At 35.2% G+C, this 25,426-nt stretch overlaps 1 long non-coding RNA gene across 3 annotated transcripts in view; it reads right to left on the reverse strand.

The window, feature by feature from the left end:
- LOC144224105 (uncharacterized) overlaps nt 1-25,426 on the reverse strand; it is a 323,964-nt gene that overhangs the window by 16,180 nt on the left and 282,358 nt on the right. The window contains exons 2-4 of one of the 3 annotated variants that reach the window (XR_013332910.1): nt 7,168-7,275; nt 4,745-4,796; nt 904-978 (exon numbers count right to left, since the gene is read on the reverse strand). This is a non-coding gene — a long non-coding RNA (uncharacterized LOC144224105). The other 2 variants (XR_013332912.1, XR_013332911.1) reach the window with 2 other exon arrangements.

Here is a 25,426-nt window from a genome sequence, read left to right on the forward strand (position 1 = left end):
ATGGATTTAAACCCAAATAATCAAACTTCAGAACAACTTTGTAGTACCCTGTGGATGTAGTATATCCTATTTTTAAGTAGATATTAATAAGGGAGGGAGGATTGATTCCAGGTAGAGGAAAGAGCATGGGATATCATATCATCATGTGTGAATGTTTTGGCATGTATATGACCATCAATCAGGTCTTTGAAGGTGAGGAATTGCTTGGAAGAGATAAAAAGTGAATAACAGAAGATAAGTTTGAAGGTTTTTGTTATGTATCAGTTGGACAGTGATATGGATTTGAATATTGGAAATGGTGACAGTAAGGATGGGATGAAACTGAAAGAAATGGACAGTGTATGAGCGTGAATATGTGGTGAGTGTGTGTGTACCCCAAGTCTGAAGATGTGTTTAAAATAACACTGGATACTACTCAAGTAGACATGGAAGGTGACAGAGAAAGAAAATTTGAATTTAGTTTGGTATATGGATTGCCTAACTAAATGTTTAATAGTTCTGGTAACTGAGGTGGAGAAAGAAGATAAACTTGGAGAAGGAGAATCATGAATTTGTCTTTGGAAATTCTTCATTTGGGTTTTGTTGATGGTGGTGGTGGTGGTGGTTTGGTTTTTGGGGGAAGGGGAATATCCAAGGAGAGCTATGTGTCTACATTCCCTTATTTCAGTATTTTAAATTTAACCTTGAAAATCAAATGATTTCCTCTCATAGATTTGTAGCACCTCAATTAGCAATAAAATGATCTAAATGGATATAAGCCTTAAAATATTTTTAAAAATTAAGCTCATTTACTTAATGTAAATGTTTATAAATTTGGGGTTGTCCCATGAGCCAGTTATGATTTCCATAATACCCAGTATAGGTCTATCTAATATCTGAAAGCTACACAGTTTGGATACTCACAGAGCCTCGATGGTTTCAAGTAAGGGTTGAAATCTATATTGTGTAACAGCTATGTTCATGGAGATGAAAACAAGTCTGCAGGAAAAAAAAATCCTCATGATTTATTTGTCACACTCAGGAATGAATATGGGGGGAAGGAAAGGAACACAATTGGTGCCAAATAGTGGAATTATATTATCTGAAGCCTTATTAGAAAAGAAGCTTATAAATAGGATGGTGAGGATGTCACCAGAGTAGTAGGAGGGGAATCAGGAGCATAAACAGTGTTAGGGAAGACCAGGGAGAGAATATAGCCAGAGGAAAGGAGTAACTCTTTTCAAAGTTAGGACATAAGGGTTTTTGTTGTTGAGTTGCAGGAATTCCTTACATATTTTGGATAATACTTTAACAGACACAGTAGTCCATTCTTATTTGTGGTTTTACTTTCTGCAGTTTCATTACCTGTAACCAGCTTCAGGCTGGAAGCAGATGACCTTACTTGTGACCAATTGTCAGGTCAATGGTAGCCTAGCACCACCATGTCACAGTGCCTACAGCACTCACTTCACTTCATTTCATCACATAGGCACCTTGTCTTCCTCTCACAGGAAGAAGGGTGAGTGAAGTACAATGAGGTATCTTGAAGAAAGGGAAAAATCACATTCATATACATTTTAATAGTATATTCTTATGATTGTTTTATTTTATTAGCTATTGTCCTGAATTTCTTACTGTGCCTACTTTATATTTTAAGGTTTACTATAGTTTAACCTTAATGTGTAGGATTTGGTACTACCCAAGGTTTGAGGAATCTACTGGAGATCTTGGGAAAAACCCTTGTAGAGAAGGGGAGGACTCCTGTATATGGTTTGCAAATACTTTCTCCTGTTTAGTTGGTTGTTTTTTTAATGCTCTTATTTCCTTTGCTATGCATAATATTTTTAGTCTGATATAGTCCTGCTTGTCCGATTTTGCTTTTGTTGCCTGTGCTTTGGTGACATACCCAAGATATCATTGCTAAGAGAATGCCAAGCTAAGACACTAACAAATTGCATACTTAAAAAATATTTTGATTATCAATAAATTATCTTCAATTTTTAATTTTTTAATGTTTATTTATTTTTGAAATAGAGAGACACGGAGAATGAACAGAGGAGGGGCAGAGAGAGAGGAAGACACCAAATCTGAAGTAGGCTCTAGGCTCTGAGGTGTTAGCATGGAGCCCATTGAGGGGTTTGAACCCACAAGCTGTGAGATCATGACCTGAGCTGAACCAACACTTAACCAACTGAGCCACCCAGGCACCCCACAGCCTCTATTTTTAATAGAGAAAGACAATTGAGAAAAGTAAAGGTGATACCCCCTTTGTTTTCATTTTTGTATGCTTTACAGTTGCAAATATTAAAATAAAGTCTCAAGTTATATTTGTAGAACCACATATCGTTTATATTTTTTGGCTGTCATTAGACATGTAAAAGTCCATGCTAAGTTGACCAAAACTTTTTGGTTTCTTCCTGGAAACTTTTATTGACCCAAAGCTTTTCTACCCTTAACCAAGGTTGGAGCTGTCTTAAAGCTTCAGTTTTGGGGAACCTGGGTGACTCAGTCAGTTAAGTGTTTAACTCTTGATTTCAGGTCATGATCTCAGGGTTTGTGATATCAAGCCCCATGTCAGGCTCCTCACTGACATTGTGGAGCCTGCTTATGGTTCTCTCTCTCTCCCTCTTCTTCTGCACCCTTCCTTCATGCTCACACTAAATAAATAAATAAATGAATAAGTGAATAAATAAATAAATAAATGTGTCTTTTAGAAAAGGTTTGTTTGAGGTAAATGGAAATTCTGCTCTGTGAAGACAGGCGTTATGAATCACTCAGATATCACAGTTTCTCCTCTGTTTTTTAGTCTTTGTAACCCTTGATCTCATCAGTACAATTATCTGCCCTTTCACATTGGAGTGCCCCAAATTCTTCAAAATAATGTAGCAGATAATGAGGATTTCATTGCTATAACGTATTTACCTAAACATTTAGGTAAAGCACAGATGACCAGGCAGTTCAGAAGCATTATCTGGACAAGAACTGCAAAGTGACAGATCTTACATAAATAGCTAGGTTAGTATCCCTGAGGAGCAGGGAGCATCAGGCATAATAGGAAATGGTGAGACCTGGACTTAACACAGCCAAAGGATGAAGTCAGAAATGATACTTCTGACATGTGAATTTGCATATTACCCTGTTCACATCACAAAATACTACTGAAGCATTTTAAGCAAGAAGGTATTATTTTTCTACTTTACACACCTCCTCGATACCAATTTAACTAGTATTTTTTTCATACCTACACATAAATGTTCTCCATGGTATTACCTTCCATTCTTTCTTCATGTATAGTCAAAAATCAATAAAAATCCTTCATGGTAACTGCGATAAGCAATATTCATCATAATATTAAAGGTTGAGAGAAATATCAAAACATCAGTGTAAAACAATATTTGTTTGAGATTTATCATATTATAATATAAAGTATTTTTGCATTAAATAATTATGCATACTAACATGGATAAATAATACTAAGTATTTAATAGAAATATTTTTAAAAGAATTCTTATAACATTGTAACAATCTCCGGAGATGGCTATTTGGGAATATATATATAATACATAGAAATATACATATTTAAGATCTATAAGTATAAGTATTATCAAATATATGTATTATATAATATCTGTACTTTATATATTATTAGTAATATGTGGCTTAGGACAACTTCTTTATCTTAATGGGTTATTGCAACTTACTCCATATGTTTCTCAAGTGGTTATTTATCTCTATTTCTGAAATTTATTAAATTTGAGAGAAGGCTATCCCTGTTCCCTTTACTGTTCCTTCTTGCTTCCTAGCCTAAGAAATATACACTATTTTGTTCTTTAGTTCACAGCATCCATTGCATCAAAACATTCTTCCAACTAGTGGATTGTTGTGTCTTCAGTAGGCCATTTCACAGTTCTATGTACAACTGGGCTAAATATATATGGTCAAGGTTACAAATACCACAAGCTGTGAGACCATTTCCTCATCACTCTTTTCTTGTAAAAGGGGCCCATGGTCAGGAGTATGTCTAATGATGAACATGATGTATAGTTATTCCATGAATGATGAATCTGGGTGAAGCACTATGGGTAGTGAAGGGAAATCCATTTCCAATGTTAGCATTTATTCCAAGACAGAGAAAGCACTGCCTTTGTCATAATCTAAGAAATGGAATATAATCGTTCCACCTTTAGATGACTGGCTTTTGTTGTGGGCAGATGTTACACTCAACAATGGCAACAATAACCAGATCTGCCTTTGTTGAACTCCTGGATTACTCTCACCTCAGCAAGCATGCTCCTGTTTTTAATGGGCCTACTTAGCATGTTTTATGGTAAAACATTAGCTCTGATATAGACTGCCATTATCAAAAACAAAACAAAACAAAACAAAACAAAACACCAAGTAAGCAAACAAATCTTTGAAATATTTGTCCTTAGTTTAGTTATCCGTATCATGTAACAAATAGAATGAAAACAAAGTCTTGTTCTATAGTGACAGATCATGTTATATTATCATAATCTGTTTATTTTAATTTAAAAAATTTTAAAGTTTTTATTTTATTTCTGAGAGAGACAGCATGAACAGGGGAGAGTCAGAGAGAAAGGGAGACACAGAACCAGGGCTGCAGGCTCTGCGCTGTCAGCACAGAGCCCGATGCTTGAACCCATGAACTGTGAGATCATGACCTGAGCTGAAGTCGGACGCTTAACCGACTGAGCCACCCAGGCGCCCGTACCATAATCTGTTTCAATACAGTCCAAATACTTACTGAGTCTGTAGCTCAAATACTGGAAACCCAAGAGTGTCTTGGCGACTAATGGCTGCTCATATCAAGACATTAAAAGGAAGAAGCAAATATTAGTTGGATTCATTTGTTATTTTTAATTTTAGAGAGGGAGAGAACGTGCAGGGGAGAGGGGCAGAGGGAGAGAGAGAATCGTAAAAAGGCTCCATGCTTAGCGCAGAGCTCCACATGGGGCTGGACGCAGAGTTCAGTCCCACAACCCTGGGATCATGACCTGAGCCAAAATCAAGAGTTGGTCGCTCAACCAACTAGGCCACCCAGACACCCAGGTGCCCCACATTAGCTGGTATCAATCAGAATTCATAAGAAAAGAGATAAGTAAAAAAAAAAAAAAAAAAAAAAAAGAAGGCTTTCATTGTTGGAAAATTCTCTTAGATCACAAAAGGAGAAAATAAGATCAAAATAAAAACAAAACAGAAAAACAAACAAAAAAATCTTGAGTCACAAGTACTAAATAAAACAACTCTGGTGCAAACATAAGCTAGTTTCCATTTCAGGATAGTTTCCATTTTAATTTCTCAAGTGAATGCATTAAGAATAAACACACCGTATCCATAGAGGAAAATAAATTTGATGAAAATCAAGTTTGGATGCTCTAGAAGCTCATTTCCTTCCTCCCTTTAGTTGCTTAACAGAGATTGAGTCAGTTTGTACTGAAGCAAAGATACTTTGACAATGTTAGCATTCATAGCAGCAAAGTGGTACCCAGGATCATGACTGTTCAGACCTCAGTACTTGGAGAAACTATGTATGCCCTTGGTGTGCTCTGTCCCATTTTCGACTAATATATACATTAGTCTAAAATAGTCTAAAATAGACAGTAGAGTGGCTCAGTTTGTTAAGTGGCCGACTCTTGGTTTTGGCTCAGGTCATGCATGATCTCATGGTTTGTGAGATCAGCTCAGTGTTGAGCTCCACACTGCTGACAGCATGGAGCCTGCTTGGGATTCTCTCTCTATCCCTCTCTCTCTGCTCCACACTTGCTTGCTCTCTTTGTCAAAAATAAATTTAAAAACTTAAAAATTAAAATATACAGTATACATATATTCCATATATGTATGGAGTGCAATGTGGGAATGGGGTTTGCTGTCTCTCTTGGATGTTCCTGGTAGCAAGTCCAGCTGCTAGCTGAGGAGGTGCCCTTTACTGGGAACTTGAACAAGGTGCACATAGATTATCCAGGTACATGCTGTCTTGTGGAATAATGAGAGTTTGGGAACTCATTTGTCTACTTAACTCTGTTGCTTATAATCATTTCCCCAATATTTGTATTCTATGGTGCTAGTGGTGTACATCCATGACCTATTGAACAATGGGACCAACAATTTACCACTTCTTTACAAATGAAATAATCATTCCATACATCCCTCTTCAAGACATAGTCCCTTTTTTATTCTATTTATGTCTCTGTAGCCTCCTTCAGCTAGCCCCTGTGCATATTATAAGCTGAGCAGCTGTATCAATAAAGAAGAGGTTGGTAATTTCTCTTAATGTAGTTTTATGAATTCCCTAAAGTAATATACAAATAAACACATACATTGCAGTATACTTACATATCCTTATGTGATTTAATGCTAGATGGTGGTTTGTTATCTAGGTCATCACACTTACTCTGTGTAAACTTTGTGCAACTAGCTCATATGTCTTCCATTTTTATATTGGCTTCTGAGATTTCCTTTACTGGATCAATAACCACAACTAGCACGTGTTTAAAATTCCAGTAATTATAGATAATATTAGAATTTATAGGTTAACAGACACTAGAAGGCACTATTTGTGGTTTTTGCTTATAATTCAGAGCTATAATGATGTCCAGAGTAGAATGAACACAAGTAAAATTACTAAGTGAATGAATAAAATGTTACCTTTAAAATATGTTTCCATTCAAGACTTGAAAACAAACAAATGGAAGTATAGGTTAACAGAGGACTATACTTATTCAAAATAATATTGACTATTTGAAGCTTAGCACATTTTATAAACTTGAAAATATGTCCAAATGACATAATATCAAAACTTTCATTTAATGAATAACATTGTATAGAAGAAAGGTGTGGGAGCCCGACAGTGACCACAAGAAAGCATGGTTAGGGACTCGGGGATGTGCCTGCACACGGGGCTCCTTGCGTGGGCAAAGCATGCCTGCAAACAGGATGCTCTGCCAGGAGGCCTGCACACAATATCCAAGTTTAATGGTCCGCTTGCAAACGAGGGAACATGCCCTCCCTAGAAGTAAGGAGAAGGCTGGAGTTGTGGGCAGGCCTCTTAGTAAACATGTTGTGGTCGCTTCCTCCCTTTGCTCCCCCCTGTCCTTGAAATGTGTTTGGCTACTGGCCCTTAATTGGTAAAGGAATGCATCTTGTAGATTTCCATTTGTATCCAGTTACCGGGGTATAAAATAAACTGCAAGAGGGGCTTGCGTAGAATTGTTCCTCTGGCCGGAGTTGTGTCTGTGTCTGTCTTTTGTGTGTGTCTTGTCCTCTGTGTCATTTCGTCTGCAACAGAAGAAAGGAGAAAAAAAATAATCACTGGCATCTTACTTATTTCTAAGCTTTAAATTTTGAGTGACTTAAAATAGCATTGGATGAGAAAGTTTCAAAGAAGTAAATAAGCATTACATCCACCAAGCAGCATAAACTGTACATGTACTTGGAAAAATGGATAGAGAAACTTGAATTCAAGTATGTTTTTCTGTCATTTATTAATGTGTATGACCTTGGGCAAATTGTTTAATCTCATGAAGAATCACTTCTCACATCTGTAGAAAAGAGATTTCAATATGCAAGACCTTTCTCATAAGATTATTGAGAAGATTTAAATCATGCATGTTGAACTGCTAGTACATTGCATTACAGATAGGTTAATGTCAGTTATGATTATTCTTATAAAATTATTTAAGAATAACATTCTCTTATAAATATACATATTAGCAGATGGCATCATTGAAGCCTTCCAAAATGCTCTGAAAAGAACATTTTTATTTTATTTATTTATTTTTTTGTTTAAGAGAAATATTCTTTTTTTCTTTCATAGCTTATTGTTGAGTTGGTTTCCATATAACACCCAATATTCATCCCAACAAGTGACCTCCTCCATGCCCATCAACCCCTTCCCCTCTCCCCAACTCCCATCAGCCTTCAGTTTTGAAAAGAACATTTTTAAAAGTAATTGTGAATTTTTACTTTTACTTTTCTCAAAAATTAACAGTGATATATACATCTCTTAGGTTGATGTGCTTTAGAAAAATTGAAATGAAAACTTATTGAAGAAAGCAATTAACAGAATATAAAATTAGGTCCGTACACAGAAAGTGCTGAAAAAAATGAACATGAACTTGTACATAGAAGACTACCTAAAGGATTAAATAATCAGTCTCCCAAAATGAGAGGAAATATTTTTAAATGCATAAAGTATAACAGTTTCTTAAAACTTATAAATTACAATGGAAAAGTTAAATAAAAAAAATTTTTAAAGTTAAATATAAAAAAAACACACAAACACATACACTGATATTTTTGGACATTTTATAACAATTTTAAAAAGACTGTGTATAAAATGTATTGAGGAAGAAAAACTATACTCGAGTATTCATCTGTACTTACTTATTTTCTCTTGATTTTTATCTTTTCATATTTGAAAGGCTGTTGGCTTGCAAGTTGATTCATTATAGACACCATAATATAAAGACATTACTAATATAATGTGAAAATTACTATAAATATTTGTATGCCTGTAGATTTGATTCACACATCAGAAATTCATTGACTGTGCTTACAAAAACTATAAATATTCGCTCTCACTAGACAGTTCTATGAAAAGCAATAAATTCATTTCCACTGTTCACCAACAAATCAATAAAAATGCTCATGAATGGAAAGATAAGTGCAGTTTATCTTTATAAAATAATACTTGTGTGAGAGAACCTGATATGCGATGTTCTTCCAATGCCAGTCAACTTTTCTGTTGAATTTTACTATATTCAACATTATCCAACTTTTTAAAATCAACAAATGATTTTCCCTAAGTTCAGGAATCATTGTGCATTCTGAAACTGCATTATGTACACTGTAACAATGGGTTGGTACATAAAAATTGTTCAGAAGTTCCTCTGATGCGATATTTTACATATAGTGTACATTTAATTGCATAGACATTAGCTTTTACTATGGACTGAACAGGAAAACAGGTACTGAAATGACCCTAGATGCTACAGAAATCACATATAAAAAATTTAAATCAGAGAATGTTTTAACATAGATGACACTCAAACTCAGCTGGTAAAATGAAAATCAACATGTCTGATTAAAGATATTTGCCAGAAATTGTTTTGACCCCCACTATGATACATTCATATTCACACTTACTCCAATTTCTGATTTTTTTGACATGTTTATTATGTGTTTTTGTTATTTGCTTATTTTGTTTTGATTTCCTCTCCTTGGAGATTCACATATATTCAAGCATTGAGAAGCTTAGTTTAAACAATTTCAGGCGAATAAATAGGTGAATAAATAAATAGGCCTCAAAAGGTTTACAAAATTTTAAATAAAAATAAGCAGAAAATGATTAAGATATTAAGATTTGTTATACATAATACACTTGGGTATTTAACAAAATGTGTAGTAGGAGTACTTTAAGTGAGGCACTGTGCTTGAAAAATAAAATTGTAAAAAAATTGTTATAATGGTGATACTGATATAGAGAGGTAAAAAATGATGGAAAGTTCAATGAATACATCATAATATAGTACTGCCAGAATGAACAAAATGTTAGCTTAAATGATGGTGGTGTTTCAAAGGCAGGATATATTTGGAAGATCATGACAAGCAGGGGAAACAAAGCATAAGCACCTTATTTATGTGAGAGTGACGAAATCTTCAAAACAGGGATTCAGTTAAATACATTGAGTTAAGCCTATAAAATCTAACGCCATTCTGGCAAATAAAGAGTTTAGTTTTATCTTTTAATATGGAAGGCTGTTTATAAATTTTAATTGATGGTATGCTCTGAGAGAAGCTAACTACATAAGAGAATGTTTTAAGAAAGAGATAGTATTATGGAGTCCCAAATTCCCAGCAAGATAGACTTACTTTTCTCCCTATGACATCAGACATTGGCTGGGAGGCTTAAAAAGAGTGACAGGTCATAATCCTAAACACTATGAATTATAAATTTAGTAGGTGTAATAGGAGAAATTTTAGCAACATAGGAGAAGTTGGAATTCACGATTTAATCTTATTCGTCACAGTTAATAAGCTTTCTTATGCAACACTCCACAGCAGTAGCGCTAGAAGGGAAACTTCTAGTTGGATGTCTAGCTTACTGGATGTATTCATAATGGCCGACTGACCATTGACCGAGATGGCTTTAACCCTCCCCTCAGCTTCTCTAAATTTTAGACACATTTCTTTCTGACTCTACGCTCTTGACCTCCTTTTCTTAAGGCATTTGTTTTAGAAAACTTGGCAATTGCAAATTCTTTCTCTGACCCTTTGAGATGCAAATCTTCTCCTAGCCTCTTTTCCCGGAACCTGGGATCCAGCCTTTGAAATGTAATCATCAAGAAAGATAGCACCTTTATCTCCCAGTCTCTGTGGGAGGATAGAAGCCTAACTTCATTAAGCACCAATTAGCAAAAACAGATAGCCTAATCACACTGACCAGCCTCCCTTTTAAGTCCTCTAGGGTACAGCTTCCTCTAGCTCACCCCAGCACTTAAATCCTCCCTTGCCTTTTGTTTTGCTGAACTTCAGTAGGATCTTGCTTCCCCATTGGAATAGTCCTTTTTATCCACAGGTTTATTGAGGTATGACTGACAAAAATTGCATGCAATTAGGCTGTACAATGTGATTGCTCAGTTAGTTCGTGTTGAACTCCATCAAGTGCACTTTTTCTTTGATTATCAAGCATGCTGTAAAGGATTAAGGGACACTGCAACTCAGAATGAGTAATAAATTTTTTCACATCTCTTGCTCATTTTTTATGGTTAGGCATCTGCTATATTTAGAATTAATTCTGCTGTACAGTGTGTGGTGCTCTTTGAACCTGACTTATTTACAGATGGCTCCTTCATTGTCCGTAAATCATTCACTGTCCTATTTTATGATCTGTGATGCCACCAATTTCATATATTCATTTTACCCATGTGTTTGGATCTATTTTTGGACATTATATTTGCTCTGCTACTAAATATGTATTATGGACTACAGTGGCATGGTTTTCTTATTGGTATTTTATCACACATTTCAATATCTGGAGAAACATTTCCCTTTTCATTGTATTTTGTGGTTAGTTTTCCTGGATATACATATTTGTTTAACTGATCATACAAATTTTAGATCCATATTTTTAGTTCAAGGGAAAATTAACATGATTATATATTGACCATAGTCATGGAAGATTTAAATTAAACTTAAGGTAATTTGACAATTTTATGATTTTTAGTCTTCCTGACCATCCGTCCTTACATTGTTCAAGTCGTGTTTGAATGTGCTAATTCTTTAGGAATGTTTGAAAATTTGCTTCATATAGTTGCTGCAATGTTCTTGCATTATTTGCTCATAGATAATTTGTTCTTCCTTACTGCGAAAGCAAATTATTTTTTTTATTTCATTTTTTAAAAGATTTTTTGTATATATGTCAGACAGTGATTGTTGTAACAAAATTTTTGTAGGCTATGGGTTCCTGAGCTCCATCAGCTGTGTGGATTTTTTTTTTTTTTACAGTTTATTTTCCTGGGTTTTCTGTGTGTCAGCAATTACAATTTTTCCTTCAACAAGTATTGATTGACTTGTTAATATGTGCTAGATGCTTATAGTGTGTCAGTAAATAAATTCAATCAGATTCCACTCATCATGGATCATATTCCAGTAATGCAATTTCATATGTAAAAAAGCATTCTATATATTTTAGGTAAACACAAATATGTATTAACTATGACCCACATGCCTGGGAATAAAAAATAAGAATAGCGGTTATTCTTCGGAAAGCAAGGAGGATGTGGGAGAAAGAGAAACTATATGCAGATATATTTATTTGTAATACATTATTATGTAAATGAAATAATTTAAAACATTGTTTGTAATGTTTTGTTTCTTGCAATATTGATATTTGGACATTATTTTTTTTTCTATAGACTCAAAGTGCAACCTCTTTGCCACAGTGCCCAAGCATTTGAAAGATTGGCATCATAAGGAAGAATTAAGTGATACTATACAATAGTATTTTAGAATAAGAATTAATTAAACGATAGACCATTTATAATAACCAATGAAAAAGTTTTTCAATACTTCTTGATATTTTGGGTGAACTTATCTTTTCACATTAAAACTATTAATTGGTATCATTAACTCCCTGTTCATTCTAATTTGAAATGAATGGAAAGACTACATACAGATTTTGACCTTCAAATGGAAAATGAATTCATATATATTTATACATATGTGATACCGATTAACTTTTATTCCTATCCTTGGTGGCTTGGAAAAGGAAACTGACTATCCTGGTTAATTAATGAATTGTCCAAATGCCACCTCATTATTTTTAAATATTGAGGCAGCTTCTACAAAGATTGTGTTTTGGAAGGTATGCAATAGTCACATACATATAAAGCTGATCAATTATTCTTCCTTTTGTTCAACAAATCCCCATTAAGCTCTAAAGCTAATAAACTTTTGAATTTAGGAAGTAATTTGATATATATATGTATATATAACATTTCCAGCATATTATTTTAATTTTTACACTCATTTCATTTCAAATAGGTAGAAAGAAAGATGGTTTACATATCTTCTAAGCAACTGATATAAAAGCATTGAGCCACTTTTGGTGGCTCTGTTGGTTAAGCATCAGGTCATGAACTCACAATTGTGGGATCCAGCCCCAAGTTTGGTGTGGAGCCTGCTTAAGATTCTCTCTCTCTTTCTCTCTCTCTCTCTCCCCCTCTGCTCCTCCCTGACTCTCTCTCTCAAAATGAACAAAGAAACAAAAAAAACAAAGACAAAACTAAACAAAATACTGAATAAAAGTAGTTCTTCCTTTTAATGACTAAAAGTGAATCTATGCATTAAAATACAATTACTACATATTTATTCAAATTTGAACTTAATGGAATTATCATAATATAAGCTTATTTGAATTATGTGAAATATATTTTGTTTGGATATTACATTTCTATATGGCTTTACAGCTTTTGGAAAATTTAACTTATTAGAAAAAATATAAATATGTGTTCAATTTATTTTTAATCAAAAGCATTAAATATGTTTTATTGGTCTACAACAAATAATTTGATAGCCAGGCAAATATTTTTGTTCCCTATTTCTGTAGCTTTTCCACAAAAAAGAGCAAATCCTTTATACAGTAGCATATTTTTGAAATATATCATTTACTGCCTCATCACAAACAGAAGGGGGAATATTATACTAATAAGCACTCTCCCATGTAAAGTAAAATTCCCACACAGAATTTAAGACAGAATGGGATATAAAACAGATATTTGATTAGCAAGTCAGGATCCCAGGGTCCTAGTTTATCCAGCCACATGCTGCAGTTGAGGCTTTGATGTTCATATGCAATGTGTACACTCCATGCCATGAGGCCTGGGTTTGGCTGGAACACTTGCTAGCCATAAAATCCTTTTTATGAGTATACAACTGGCACAAAGTATGTACTTAGAGAAGAGAAAGTGGTCTATTTAGTGGCTCTCCTCTGTGCCAGATCATAATCTCTGCTTTCTAATAGTTAATTCTTTCATCAAGAAGACAAGGAAGATGAAAAAAAAAAAAAAAAAAGAAGACAAGGAAGATAAGATAAGAGAAAAACTATTGATGGAAAGAGAGAGAACATTTTCCCTGACATATTTATGTTAGTGTGTTCCTCTCACCATACACCTCCCTCCCAATAACTTTTCCTAGTTATATCAATGGAAACCCATTCCCTCCTCTTTTTATAATAACAGAGCCAATGATGGTGGTAGTGCCTCCTCAAAGACAAAATTCCTCTGCAACTTGAACCTTCTTGCTTTTAACCCAATGGATTATTTATATTTATTTTCCTAACTCCTATCAATTCATTTAAGAATACTAAACTAGAAAATTCAACTATACAGAGCTGTTTTATTAATGATGTCCCCAGAGATTTTGAAATGAGTGAAACTGTTCCCTTAATTCATTTGATGGTTGTCAAAAAGTCATCCATGTTCTCCAACCAAAATGACTAGAGTTGTATATTACCAGATATGAGCATAACCAAAATCATTATATTACTTGACAAAATTCAAATATTTGCTATTTTAAGAGTTTTGGTAACATAAGCTTAATTTAAAAAAAATCCTTGTTTCTATGCAGAAAGTACACAATAAATAGCACTGGGCATAGGAAGAAGCTGAGCTGGGAGGCAGACTCAGTAGCCTTGGCCATTCTTGCCGGCAGTTCTCAAGTCAGTATTGCCCATCACAGCTATTCTACACTTGACCTAAATTGCTCAGCTTTGCACCTGTATCTTATTCAGTCACCAAGTGTAAGTTGCTCTGGGAAGGATGTGTCATCGAGCAAGAGGCTGCACACTGAGGTGCATTCTCAGGACCTGGGTGCTGGAGGCTGCCTGCTGAATGCAATCCTTTAGGTGGGCAGCACATTTTCCCTTGTAGGAGACATCGGTCAGAAACACTGTCTGTCCCTCTCTGTCACCTTCCCTTATTTCCCATATATTTTGAGTATATTCAGTAAGCCTTTCAGGATTCCCTGGGCCTGTCTCCTTGAACACACACTTAGAAGTGGAAAACTAATGGGACTCACTAAACTGTCGAAGATCTCAATGACAATGGATATTCGTCTCTCCTCCTCCACTATCTATTTTTCATCCTCCTAGCATCTTGGTGGTTTATCTAGTGGTACAACCCAAACATACACAAACAGCCTGAATGTCCAGTACCTGTGGCCTTCTAAAGCTGGGTTTGCTGCACATTTCTTTTCACAAGTCACAATTGGTCAAGCAAGTGTACAAGGGTCAATTCCAGTAAATCCCTTGGTTGGCTAAGGGATCCTCCCTGCCCCCAATATGCAACAGCAGCCTTGCCATCTACTGATGATAAGGCCAAATTATTCCTTCCAATGCAGTCATAGTTCTTCCTTCCTGCATGCCCCTGGAATCAAAGCCCTAAGTGCCCAGGGATCAGCCATAGCTTACAATTCAGTGGAACTCAAAGTTTCTCTCCTAGCGTAAGAACCTATAACCTGCAGATATCAAAGTGGTGCAAACAGAAAACAGAAGATCTCCTCGTCTAAGTGTAGCCATCCCTGCTTCTGTCCCTTGGTTCTCAGAACCATACATACTTTCTGTTTAGGACACAACATTGTATAGCACTCTTTGGTTTAATAAATAAACTGCATTCTGAAGAATGACAGCATATCCTAGCTGAATACTGGCTCTGACCTGGAATTCATCTATGCCTTTCAGACTCAGTTCAGCACTCTAAGAGTCTATCAGCTTCTGGATGGCATGGGTGTTATTCATTCAGTAGGTTTCAGCCATAAGCCAGTCTCACATCCAATTGCTATGTATTGGATCCACTGATCTGGTTATGTGGTACACCATGATAGTAGGTTAATAAGCACCAATTCCTGATACAGTGGTATTGGTTGAGGTTTGCTAGTCAGGAAAGGCAAAATGATACCCATAATATATGTGTTCCTGTGAGAACAAATTTGTCGCCCTTTCACAGTATGAGGTGACCTATGTAGTAAACTTGCCATTAAGTGGCTATGTTACCATATCATAGACATTGTTCTTTGTTGCTGGCAGATTAGAAAATGAGCAATAATAGTAGATATATCACTGAGTCCGTGCTGTTTTACAAATGAGTAGTTTCCATCTCTGTCACAATGACTTCTTAGTTCATGTGTTTATCATGCCAGCATTGAGGTAGCTCATGATAGAGACTGATTAATGTCAACAAATCAGGTTACTTTGTCTATCTAGGTGTTTAATACTTTCTCCATGGTATATTCTCTATAACGTCTGGTGGATGTTAATAAGTAGTACAAATGTTTTACTTCATGCACTTCCCACATTTTCTTTTATAAGCTTCTACCTAAGACTCCTTGTCTAATATTCCACTCATTCATCTTAAAGAATACTGAGACCATTTAAAATACTAGGCCATTATCTACTGGCCATCAATCTATATGTATTCTAATCTCAGGACACTTTTTTCCCATAAAAAAATGGAGTGGGGCACCTGGGTAGCTCAGTCAGTTAAGCGTCCAATTTTGGCTCAGGTCATGATCTTGCAGTCCATGAATTCCAGCCCTGCATCAGGCTCTGTGTAGACAGCTCAGAGCCTGGAGCCTGCTTCAGATTCTGTGTCTCCCTCTCTTTCTGCCCACCCCCTGCTCATGCTCCACGTCTCTCTCTCTCTCTCTCTCTCAAAAATAAATAAAACACTTTAAAAAAATTAACAAAAGGATGAATAGGTACCCTGACTGAAACTTGTTCCCCAGGCAGTCTTTTCACTCACCACTATCTTTAAAGGCCATCCCTTTATTTTTGCATTTATCCTCATGCTGAGATGATCCACCAATAACTAACTGAAGATTTTCCCTGTTCCTTGAGTTAGCTGTGTACAATGCCCAACACAGAAAGCGTCATGATTTGAGAGAGGGCTACTAAGGTGGTTAAAGGGAGTCTGAACTACATCCTCCTGCAAGATTATTATGCCTTTTGGTCTTTCTTGTGCAGATTCTGAATATGCCACTTCCACCTTAAATAGGTTATTTCCTGTGCCAGCGCAGCTTTATGACTTGGTAGATCCGATAAAGTTCAGCTCCTGACTGTTTCAGTGACATAGTCACCTATTATCTAATTAATGCTCCGTGTCCAGGAGTGGATCAGGAGTTATTTTCCAAAGCCGTATAATTCTTTGTTGATGGCAAGTCCTTGCTCTGTAACTCTTGGGACACTGTTGTGATTTTTACTTAGGACTTGCTACCAGTACTACATGGCATCTTTCTCCACCACTGGTAACTTCAATAGTATAAGGTCTGCTGAGTTGTATGATTCCAGTGGCAGGATCATGTGCCTCACAGCCTGTACCTGTTCAAGAGTTATTTCATCATCATAGCGCTATTCAAAGCTGGGAGCTTAAACATGTTTATGGTCTGGAGTGCTATTCCTAGATATGTAATATGCAGCCTCCAAGCCTGAAGAGGCACACAGTGCATCATGCATCCTCGATATGGTAAGAGTGGTAAGATGCAATAATTTACCTTTCACTTTGGAGAGGAAGTCATAGAAAAAACTATACTCTTGATGCCTAAAATTTAAGAAAATAAAAAACTTCACAGGCTTTGTCTATTACCCTCCAGAACGTATGTGATATAAGAAGGCCTCCAAATGCTATCCACTTCTTGCTTATTTGACCCAATCAACATAATGTCATGGATGTAACAGATTAATATTATATTCAGTGATATGCCCAAATCGCATTAATATAAATGAAGGGTCCACAAATATTTTTTAAATGTTGGGAGCCATTCTGAGCCCACTAGTCGAGAAAACTCCTGGTAAGACTAAAGCAAGTTTGCACGGTCTCTTGCCAATCAGATGATGACCAATATCCACCCCCCACTCTATTATTTCTCCTTGAGCACTGACCCCTAAGGCATTTTGTTGATCAATATCAGGAGTGACTTGTCCTCTTATTCGGACCCTGGTATGATGATTGCACCTTGTAAAGGAACTTATTGTGGGAACAGACATCGTGTCTCTGGCAGGTTCTGTTTCCCTCCATACTTTCCCTTGAGCTACAAACAGGCTAATGATCCTTACTCATAAAAGATTGACCTTTACATGTACAATTCTGTTTCTACTGTTGCGTTAGTCCAAGATGTTCATACAGCTCAACATGTAAATCAACTAACCAAAAATGTCTCTCATGCCCTAGCTATTCAAGAAATCATAAAAGTAGACACAAAGGTAAATGCACTCGAAGAGGCTATTCTATGTATTGGAAATGAACTAAACTCTTTAAAGGTGTGGTTGGCTCTCTGGTGCCATAAAGCATATAACTGGAATATCAAGTCTTGCCCAGAGACAAAGAGCCTAACCTAGAGAGAAGGAACAGATAAGAGCAGAACATAAGTTACCACAGATACCTTTGCTAACTGATGGTGTATAGCATCCCCTTTCCTAAGGCCTACATTCCACATACACCTTCCCTTACCCTGGCAGCAATGATGAGGATGGATAAGAGTATCTACAACTTAACCTATGACTTAATCTTAGTGTTATTAAAATGTGAGCACCCTGTTATTTTCTTATTTACTCAACCTCACTATAATTGGGGCAGTTCTGCAAGAATACTTCTGTAAAGCCTGTTTCTGTACATTTTCCAAAAACATCTTATCACAGAGAACTATCCATTATAAAAATTCCATTTTCTGATGCCATGTTAACATCTGACCTATAAATAAAGACCTCAACACCGACAGGACAGAGATGGCTGCCTGGTGATCAGAAAGAATCTCAGGGCTCTCTCACTGTCTCTCGCCAACACCGTCCATCCATCAGAGACCCCTGGACCTGCTGGAGCCAGCCTCCAGCATGTAGATGATTAGCTAGAAGATATTTTAGGTTATGCAGGCTACATATGGTCTCTGTCATTTCTTCTTCATCCCCTTGTTCCTCTTCTACTTCTTCCTTCTTACCCAACCTTTAAAATTGCAAAATATTTTTTGCTCCGAGACCCTACTAAAATAGACTACAGGTCAAATTGTACCTTCTGACCATAGTTTGAGAAACCATAATATTAATATACATATGTATTATTGTCATTTCCATGTGAGCCTGAATTGTTTCAGATTAGGATAGAAAATAATATTTCCACCAGATTGTTGCATACCATTTACTTAAGGCTGCATCAAATTGCTCTACTGAAAATACAACATGTGGCATGGGGGCTACCATAAAGGCTACTTTACATTTATAGTAACTTACAATTATCCTCCAGCATCCATTCATTTTCCCAGGTGTCAGAATGGTCGGTTAATTAGAAATATGATGTGGATCACCACTCCTGTGTCCTTTAGATCCTTAAGGATGGCACTCACCTCAATATCTCCCTCCATCTCCCCTGCCCTGAAGTAATGTGCTATTATTTTTGATTTAGTATCTTGGATGGTGGGAAGGTGGTTTTACAGGCTTCTTTTTGACCTTCCCCACTGATACTGCTCCTTACCCCACACACTAAGACTGAATGTGAAGGTGGCATCAACTGTTAAGTATTGCAATCCCTTACGATTGGCACATACAAGACTTGTGTGAAGGCTCTACAACCTGTCCTCTAATTGTTCACACTCAAAGATGATGAAATTCAAGTATCTCACTGCTACAATGGGGGGTTACAGGTAGACCAGAAGAATGCCTTAGAACTGGAGACATCAATATGCATGCAGGTTTTGCTTAATATAAAGATGGATATAAAAAATATTTGTAGTTATGTGTACTGAGACTGGTTGGTACACACACACACACACACACACCACACTTGCCAAAGGGGCATAGCAACTAAATGAACAAGCTCTCAATAGCCGAATCTGGAAGATTTTAGCAACAAACTAAATAAAGTCCTATTGGATTATAATCCAATTTAAAAAAGAAATATCCCCAAATGATAGTGATATAAATATAATATTTAATAAATAAGTGAAGAGAACAGACCTATTTCAAAGGTAGAAGAATTCTACTTAATTTATATAAATCCATGAGGTTGATAAATATTATTCCCCATTCCTTAAGTGTGGGATGCACATATTGACTTCTTTTTAAAGAGTAGAGTATAAAAAGGGGAGAAAACAAGTATATTTACTGCAGAGGAACCTAAAAAAATAAATACTACTAGGTGATGAAGCTTAACATCAATAGTGACAAATCACATTGATAATCTGTACTCCATGATAAGATGTGACAAAAATGGCACTTTATCTCTGGGATATTCTTCCTAAAAACTTCCTAAATACTCAGTCTAATCTTGAGAGGAAACAACAGCAGACCAACCTCAAATTGTGGGACATTCTATCAAATATCTCACCAATACTCCTCTAGACTGTCAAAAGAGTCAACTGTCAAACTGTCAGAGTCTTAGAAATTCAAGGCCAAAAGTAGCCTAAGGAGATGTGACTACTAAAATGTATTGTGATAAATTGAGTGGGATCCTAGAAGAGTAAAAGGACATTAGGTGAAAACTAAGGAAATTTGAAGGAAGTGTGAACTTAGTTAATAATGTATCAACATTCATTAATTTTGACATATGGGCCATATTAATGTAAGATATTAATATGGGAAAGTGAGTGTGGGGTATATGGGAAATCTCTCTATATATGTAATATTTTTGTAAGCTTAAACTTATTCTAATTTTTTAAGTTTATAAAATCTTACACAGTACCCTTTGAATACTTATTCTGGGTCAGACACTTATAAATTCAATGCTATAAAATGTGCATTATAAGATTTTCCTAATGAAGTATTGTGAACTGATGTTACTGTGAGTTAATGACTGATGTACATAAAGGGCCTAGTCCAGACCCTGGGATATGGAAGGAATCCAATAAAAATGTTAGATTTTCACTAATTATATCACTGAAATGTTATAAGGATGTTTGCTAATATTTTATATCATTTATTGACCATCAAAAAGAAAATAATTGTCAAAGGATTAGCTAAGATACTATATTAAGGCTGGGAAAGAAGGATTCAATTCATAACATTCCCAGTGCCCAATTTTCTGACCCTTAGAAAAATTAAAATAGTATGTTCACTTATCATGATGAGTACTGAGTTATATACAGAATTGCTGAATCACTATATTACACACCCAAAACTAATATAACACTGTGTGTTCACTATATTTGAATTAAAATTTAAAAATTAATACAATTTAAAATAAACAAATATTGGAAAGAGACCAGGCATTTCCATTTCTTCAGGAACAGTAATTTCCAACTGTCCTGACTTTGAATCCCAACTATCAGTATTCCTTTAAATCTCTCCTCCTTTAGATAGTTCAGATTTCTGAGGCAAAGAATTTCCTGATCACATAATTGGGGTATGTAAATTTGACTACCATGAATAAGGAACAAAATATTGGAGGGAATTTAGTGATTTTAGCCTTGAGTAAATTGACCCTCACTTACTGCCAAGTTTTCAGTAATCTCTCTCAGTCATCCTCAGCTGCACTTTGTAACTCCTTGAGTTAGATGAACTACTGGACATTGGAAAAGTAAGTGCACTTGGTAACTCCTTGAATTAGATGAACTACTGGACATCGGAAAAGTAAGTGCAATTCTATATACTGGGCTCCGCCTAATTTACTGTAGACCTCCCATTAGCCAGAGTTTAAATAATAAATAAATTTATTTTTTTATAAAAAATTTCAGGGGCGCCTGAGGAGGTTTTCCACTCTACTGCAGGTATTTGAATTTCAGCTTTCTATTTTTACTGTTAACTCAGGAAAACAACTTCTTTATCCACTCCTTGTTTAACAAATATTTTCTTTGTCATCTCTCTCTCTCTCTCTCTCATTCTTTTTATGGGTGTATCTCTTTTTCATTACTTTATTGTCACTTTAGGCTTAGAAATGAGGACAAATAAACAATTATTTAACGAATCCTCTTTAACCAAAAATAAAAAGTAGATGCTCAAAGTTTCACATTGTTAGTGAAAGACTTTCTTTTCAATTACAACCAAAATTGTTCCCATTCTTTCAGCACAGAGAACCAAAGCATTCATGGTGTGGTAGAACATATGTTGTATTTGAAGGATACCAACCAACCAAATATACCTACAAATTGGAGAATCCTAATCAGGGAAAATAAGCATTCGTATAAGCATGGCAGAAAGGTTTTCACAACACATTCACTCCTTTCTTTTCTTAATGCACTGTTTTCGCAGAGGTCTTTCAAAGTAATGCATAGTTTCAATAGTGCTCTCTTCCAAAATTCTGATATTGTGATTTTTCAGGAAACTGATACCTTTAGGTAAGACTGAAATGGAATACTAATTTAAATTTTCACAGCCTTTTTAAAAAAATATTTTAATGTTTTATTTATTTCTGAGAGAGAGAGAGAGAGAGAGAGAGCACGAGCAGGGGAGGGTCTGAGAGAGACAGAGATACAGAATCTGAAACAGCCTCCAGGCTCTGAGATGGCTGTCAGCACAGAGCCCGACACAGGCCCGAACCCATGAGATGGGTGAGATCATGACCTGAGCCAAAGTCTGACGCTCAACCGACTGAGCCACCCAAGCATCCCTTCACAGTAAGTCTTATGATTGGATTTTTTAATTTCCCAAGTAACATGGTTTGCTATGATGAAATGTATATTAATTCTTACTTTATATTATTTTTCCTTTCAGACGTTTGCCATTGTTCAACACTGGTCATTTTCCTAATTCAATAACCTCCTATTCTGTTCTAATAATTTTATTTCTACATTATTTTTTATCATACTTTATTATGGATGATATCATCAGTATGGCATTGCTGTAATTTTAAAGCTTGATCATCTAGGTGATGGAATTTTTTAAGACAATGTTTGACCTTTACAAAAACAAGCTTATATGACTATAAACACTGATAAGTTAAATATTTATGTTAAACTTTTTTTTTAATTTACTTATTTTGAGAGGGACAGAGACAGTATGAGTGGAGGAGAGGAAGAGAGAGAGGGAGAGAGAGAATCCTAAGCAGGCTCCACAATGCCAGTGCAGAGGGTGTGGGGCTTTAACACACAAACCTGTGAGATCATGACCTGAGCTGAAACCAAGAGTCAGATGCTCCACCAACTGAGCTACCCAGGTGCCCCAATTAAATATTTATTTTAGAGAAATGTAGTAACAGGCCATAAATGCTGAGAAATGATATCGTCTTCATTATTTAGTTGAAGAATTATCTTTATTTCAAACACATCATAGCTTTGTTTTGTAGATTAGTTTTTTTCTCCCTCATTTTTGTAAAAAGTTAAATTTACATTACTGCTATTATTATTGAATGATGAAACAATTAATAGAAAGAATATTAATCATGAATAAACTTGCCATGTATTTGCTATTAATAATTTAATGATTTAATGTACTACTTGTGTTCAATTTCTTTATTTCCTTTATTTTTTTTTGGGCCAAGATTATATTTTGGGAAGTAATATGTCTATAGTTCCAAACATTTACATATTATAAATATATTTATATTTAATATATTATATATTGTTTAATGGTATATTTTAATATATTTAATATTTTATATAAAATATAATATAATGTAATTATATTATATTGTAATGTTTATGTTATATATGTGTTATATGTTAATATGTTATATATTACAATATATGTAAAATATACACTAAGTATATTTATAACAAAATAGATATGAACATATTTATCATATATAATATAATTAAATATATTAAATTATATATGATATTTAATTGAATGTATTATATATTTAACTTTTATACTAATAAATATAAAATATATAAATCACTGTAATATATTCTCTATAGTATAACTTGTCTCATTAGTTTATGATATGAATGACATCATACATTGTGTTCTTTAATATCCTTCATTGGTTTTCAACTGTAATATTTTCCCATGGCTTCAAAGAAATATTATTTGCCTAAATTCTCAAGTAATAATATGTCATCTCTTCCAATTTTGGCAGATAGAATTATGTTTTTAATCTTTGGCTCCCTCAATTCTCTATTTAAAAAAAAACTTACTTCAATACTCCAATGTTGAGTTTGTAGTTGCTGCTTCAGACCAATGCACCCTCATTATTAACAGTCCCATCTCACTGACTCTCTGTCACTTCTTAGAAAACTGCTGATTGTTTCCCATCTTTGTTTTTGCACTGCCTTTGCCTGGTTCAGCTTTCATATTCCTTAGGTCTCAGAATAAAACTTCTACAAAACACCACAGTACCATGTTCATTCACTTCAAAACAGGAAAAATATTTGGCAAGTTAAATATATTTACTTATTTTATTATATCTTCTGTTACTAAGAGCAAATAATCTATCTGGTTGCTTGCCTTTGAGGCTTCATGTGTAGGAGACACTTAAGAGGTACATGTTTAAAAATTGGATAAGAATCTATGTATTTCCCACTTCTCGTATGGTTCTAATGGACATATAATAATTCCGGTAGTACTTTTGATGGGCTATACGACTTTCTTTCTTTCTGCCATTGATTAGCAGGTACAAATTTCTCCTATAACTTTATGTATTGTCCTGAATTCAGCAGTTTGAGCTCTCTCTATTTTATTTAACAGGAGTCCATCTTCTTCTGGATTCACCAACCACTTAGAATTCCTGGGAAATCACCATCCATTCATGAAACCCAGTTACAAAATCATAGCTGTGATGCTGTGAGCCTTCTCCACTGTGCATCTCTCTTCTAAGAACAAGTTCCTTCCTGAATGACACTTAGCCTCTTTTCCATCACTGATCTCTGATGCTCTTTTTTCTAGAATACTGGTAAGTCACCTTCCACATTCTGATAATCTGCCCCTTGAGACAAAGTTTAGCATCAGAGTTACAAATGCTGATGGTTAGACAACTTTTCCTTTATGGAATAGTCTTTATTCCTACGCAGTACAGCACCTTTACAGAGAGTGCTGTGATGGAGTGATTTCAAGGCCAGTTCCACACACTGAGGAAACTACTCCCTCTGACATGCAAACCTGGACCACCTTTCATCAGAGCTGTTCTTAGGACCACAGACTTGTCAGTTCACGTCTACACTCCAGTTGTTGATAGATTTCCATTTCTTTTTACATAGGTTTTTCAAGTCTCATACACATCACTTGAAAGGAAGTGGGTCCGTACCCATTTGCTATGTTCCTTAAATTGTTTAGCAGTTGAGAAGTTTCTTCAGCCCTTCTTAACATGTAGGAACCTTGTCTACCGGGAATATTCAGAAAACCTCTAGGGGGCAGTGTTGCCTAACACCACTCAGCCTGAACAGTACCTCAGGTCTGACCCAAGCAGGACGCTTTGTTATAGAGTGATTGTCTTATGAATAAGCTATATTTAGTCGGTTCAAAATTGTTTAAATGTCAACGACTTCAAATACTGAATTAAGATTTTCTGATTAGAGCATATATTACTCTTGTATCTGAAACTACATGATCATTAATTAAGAGAAATGTGAATACAAATTCCTCATTATTTAATTCTTATCATTTCTCAATTTCCAATGCATAGCTACTAAACTTATAACTTATAACTGACTTTGGCTTAGGGTATATGATCTCAAATAATATATGTCTATAATATCTTGTTTTCTTCAAATTGNCATGTCAGATAGGATTATACTTATTCTACCTGTACTACTGTAGGTTGAATTCATTTATTTTATTGTTGTCTATTCTAGAGACAAACAAACAAAACAAATAAAACAAATCACTGATTACTTCCTTCCTTCCTAGTGATGTTCCTGAAAGCACTCTAATAGTATTCCTGCAAGCTATAGTCTTTCACAGTCTGCTTCTTAGAAAGCCTGACCTGAAACAGTGGACATCACTTAGAGTACCTAAATATACTAAGTGTAAGTAAAGGGAAGGAATAAGCACTAAAGCAAAGTGGTTCCTAAA

Source organism: Crocuta crocuta, unplaced genomic scaffold (genome assembly GCF_008692635.1).
Source record: "Crocuta crocuta isolate KB4526 unplaced genomic scaffold, BGI_CrCroc_1.0 scaffold12, whole genome shotgun sequence".
NCBI classification, from domain to species: Eukaryota; Metazoa; Chordata; class Mammalia; order Carnivora; family Hyaenidae; genus Crocuta; species Crocuta crocuta.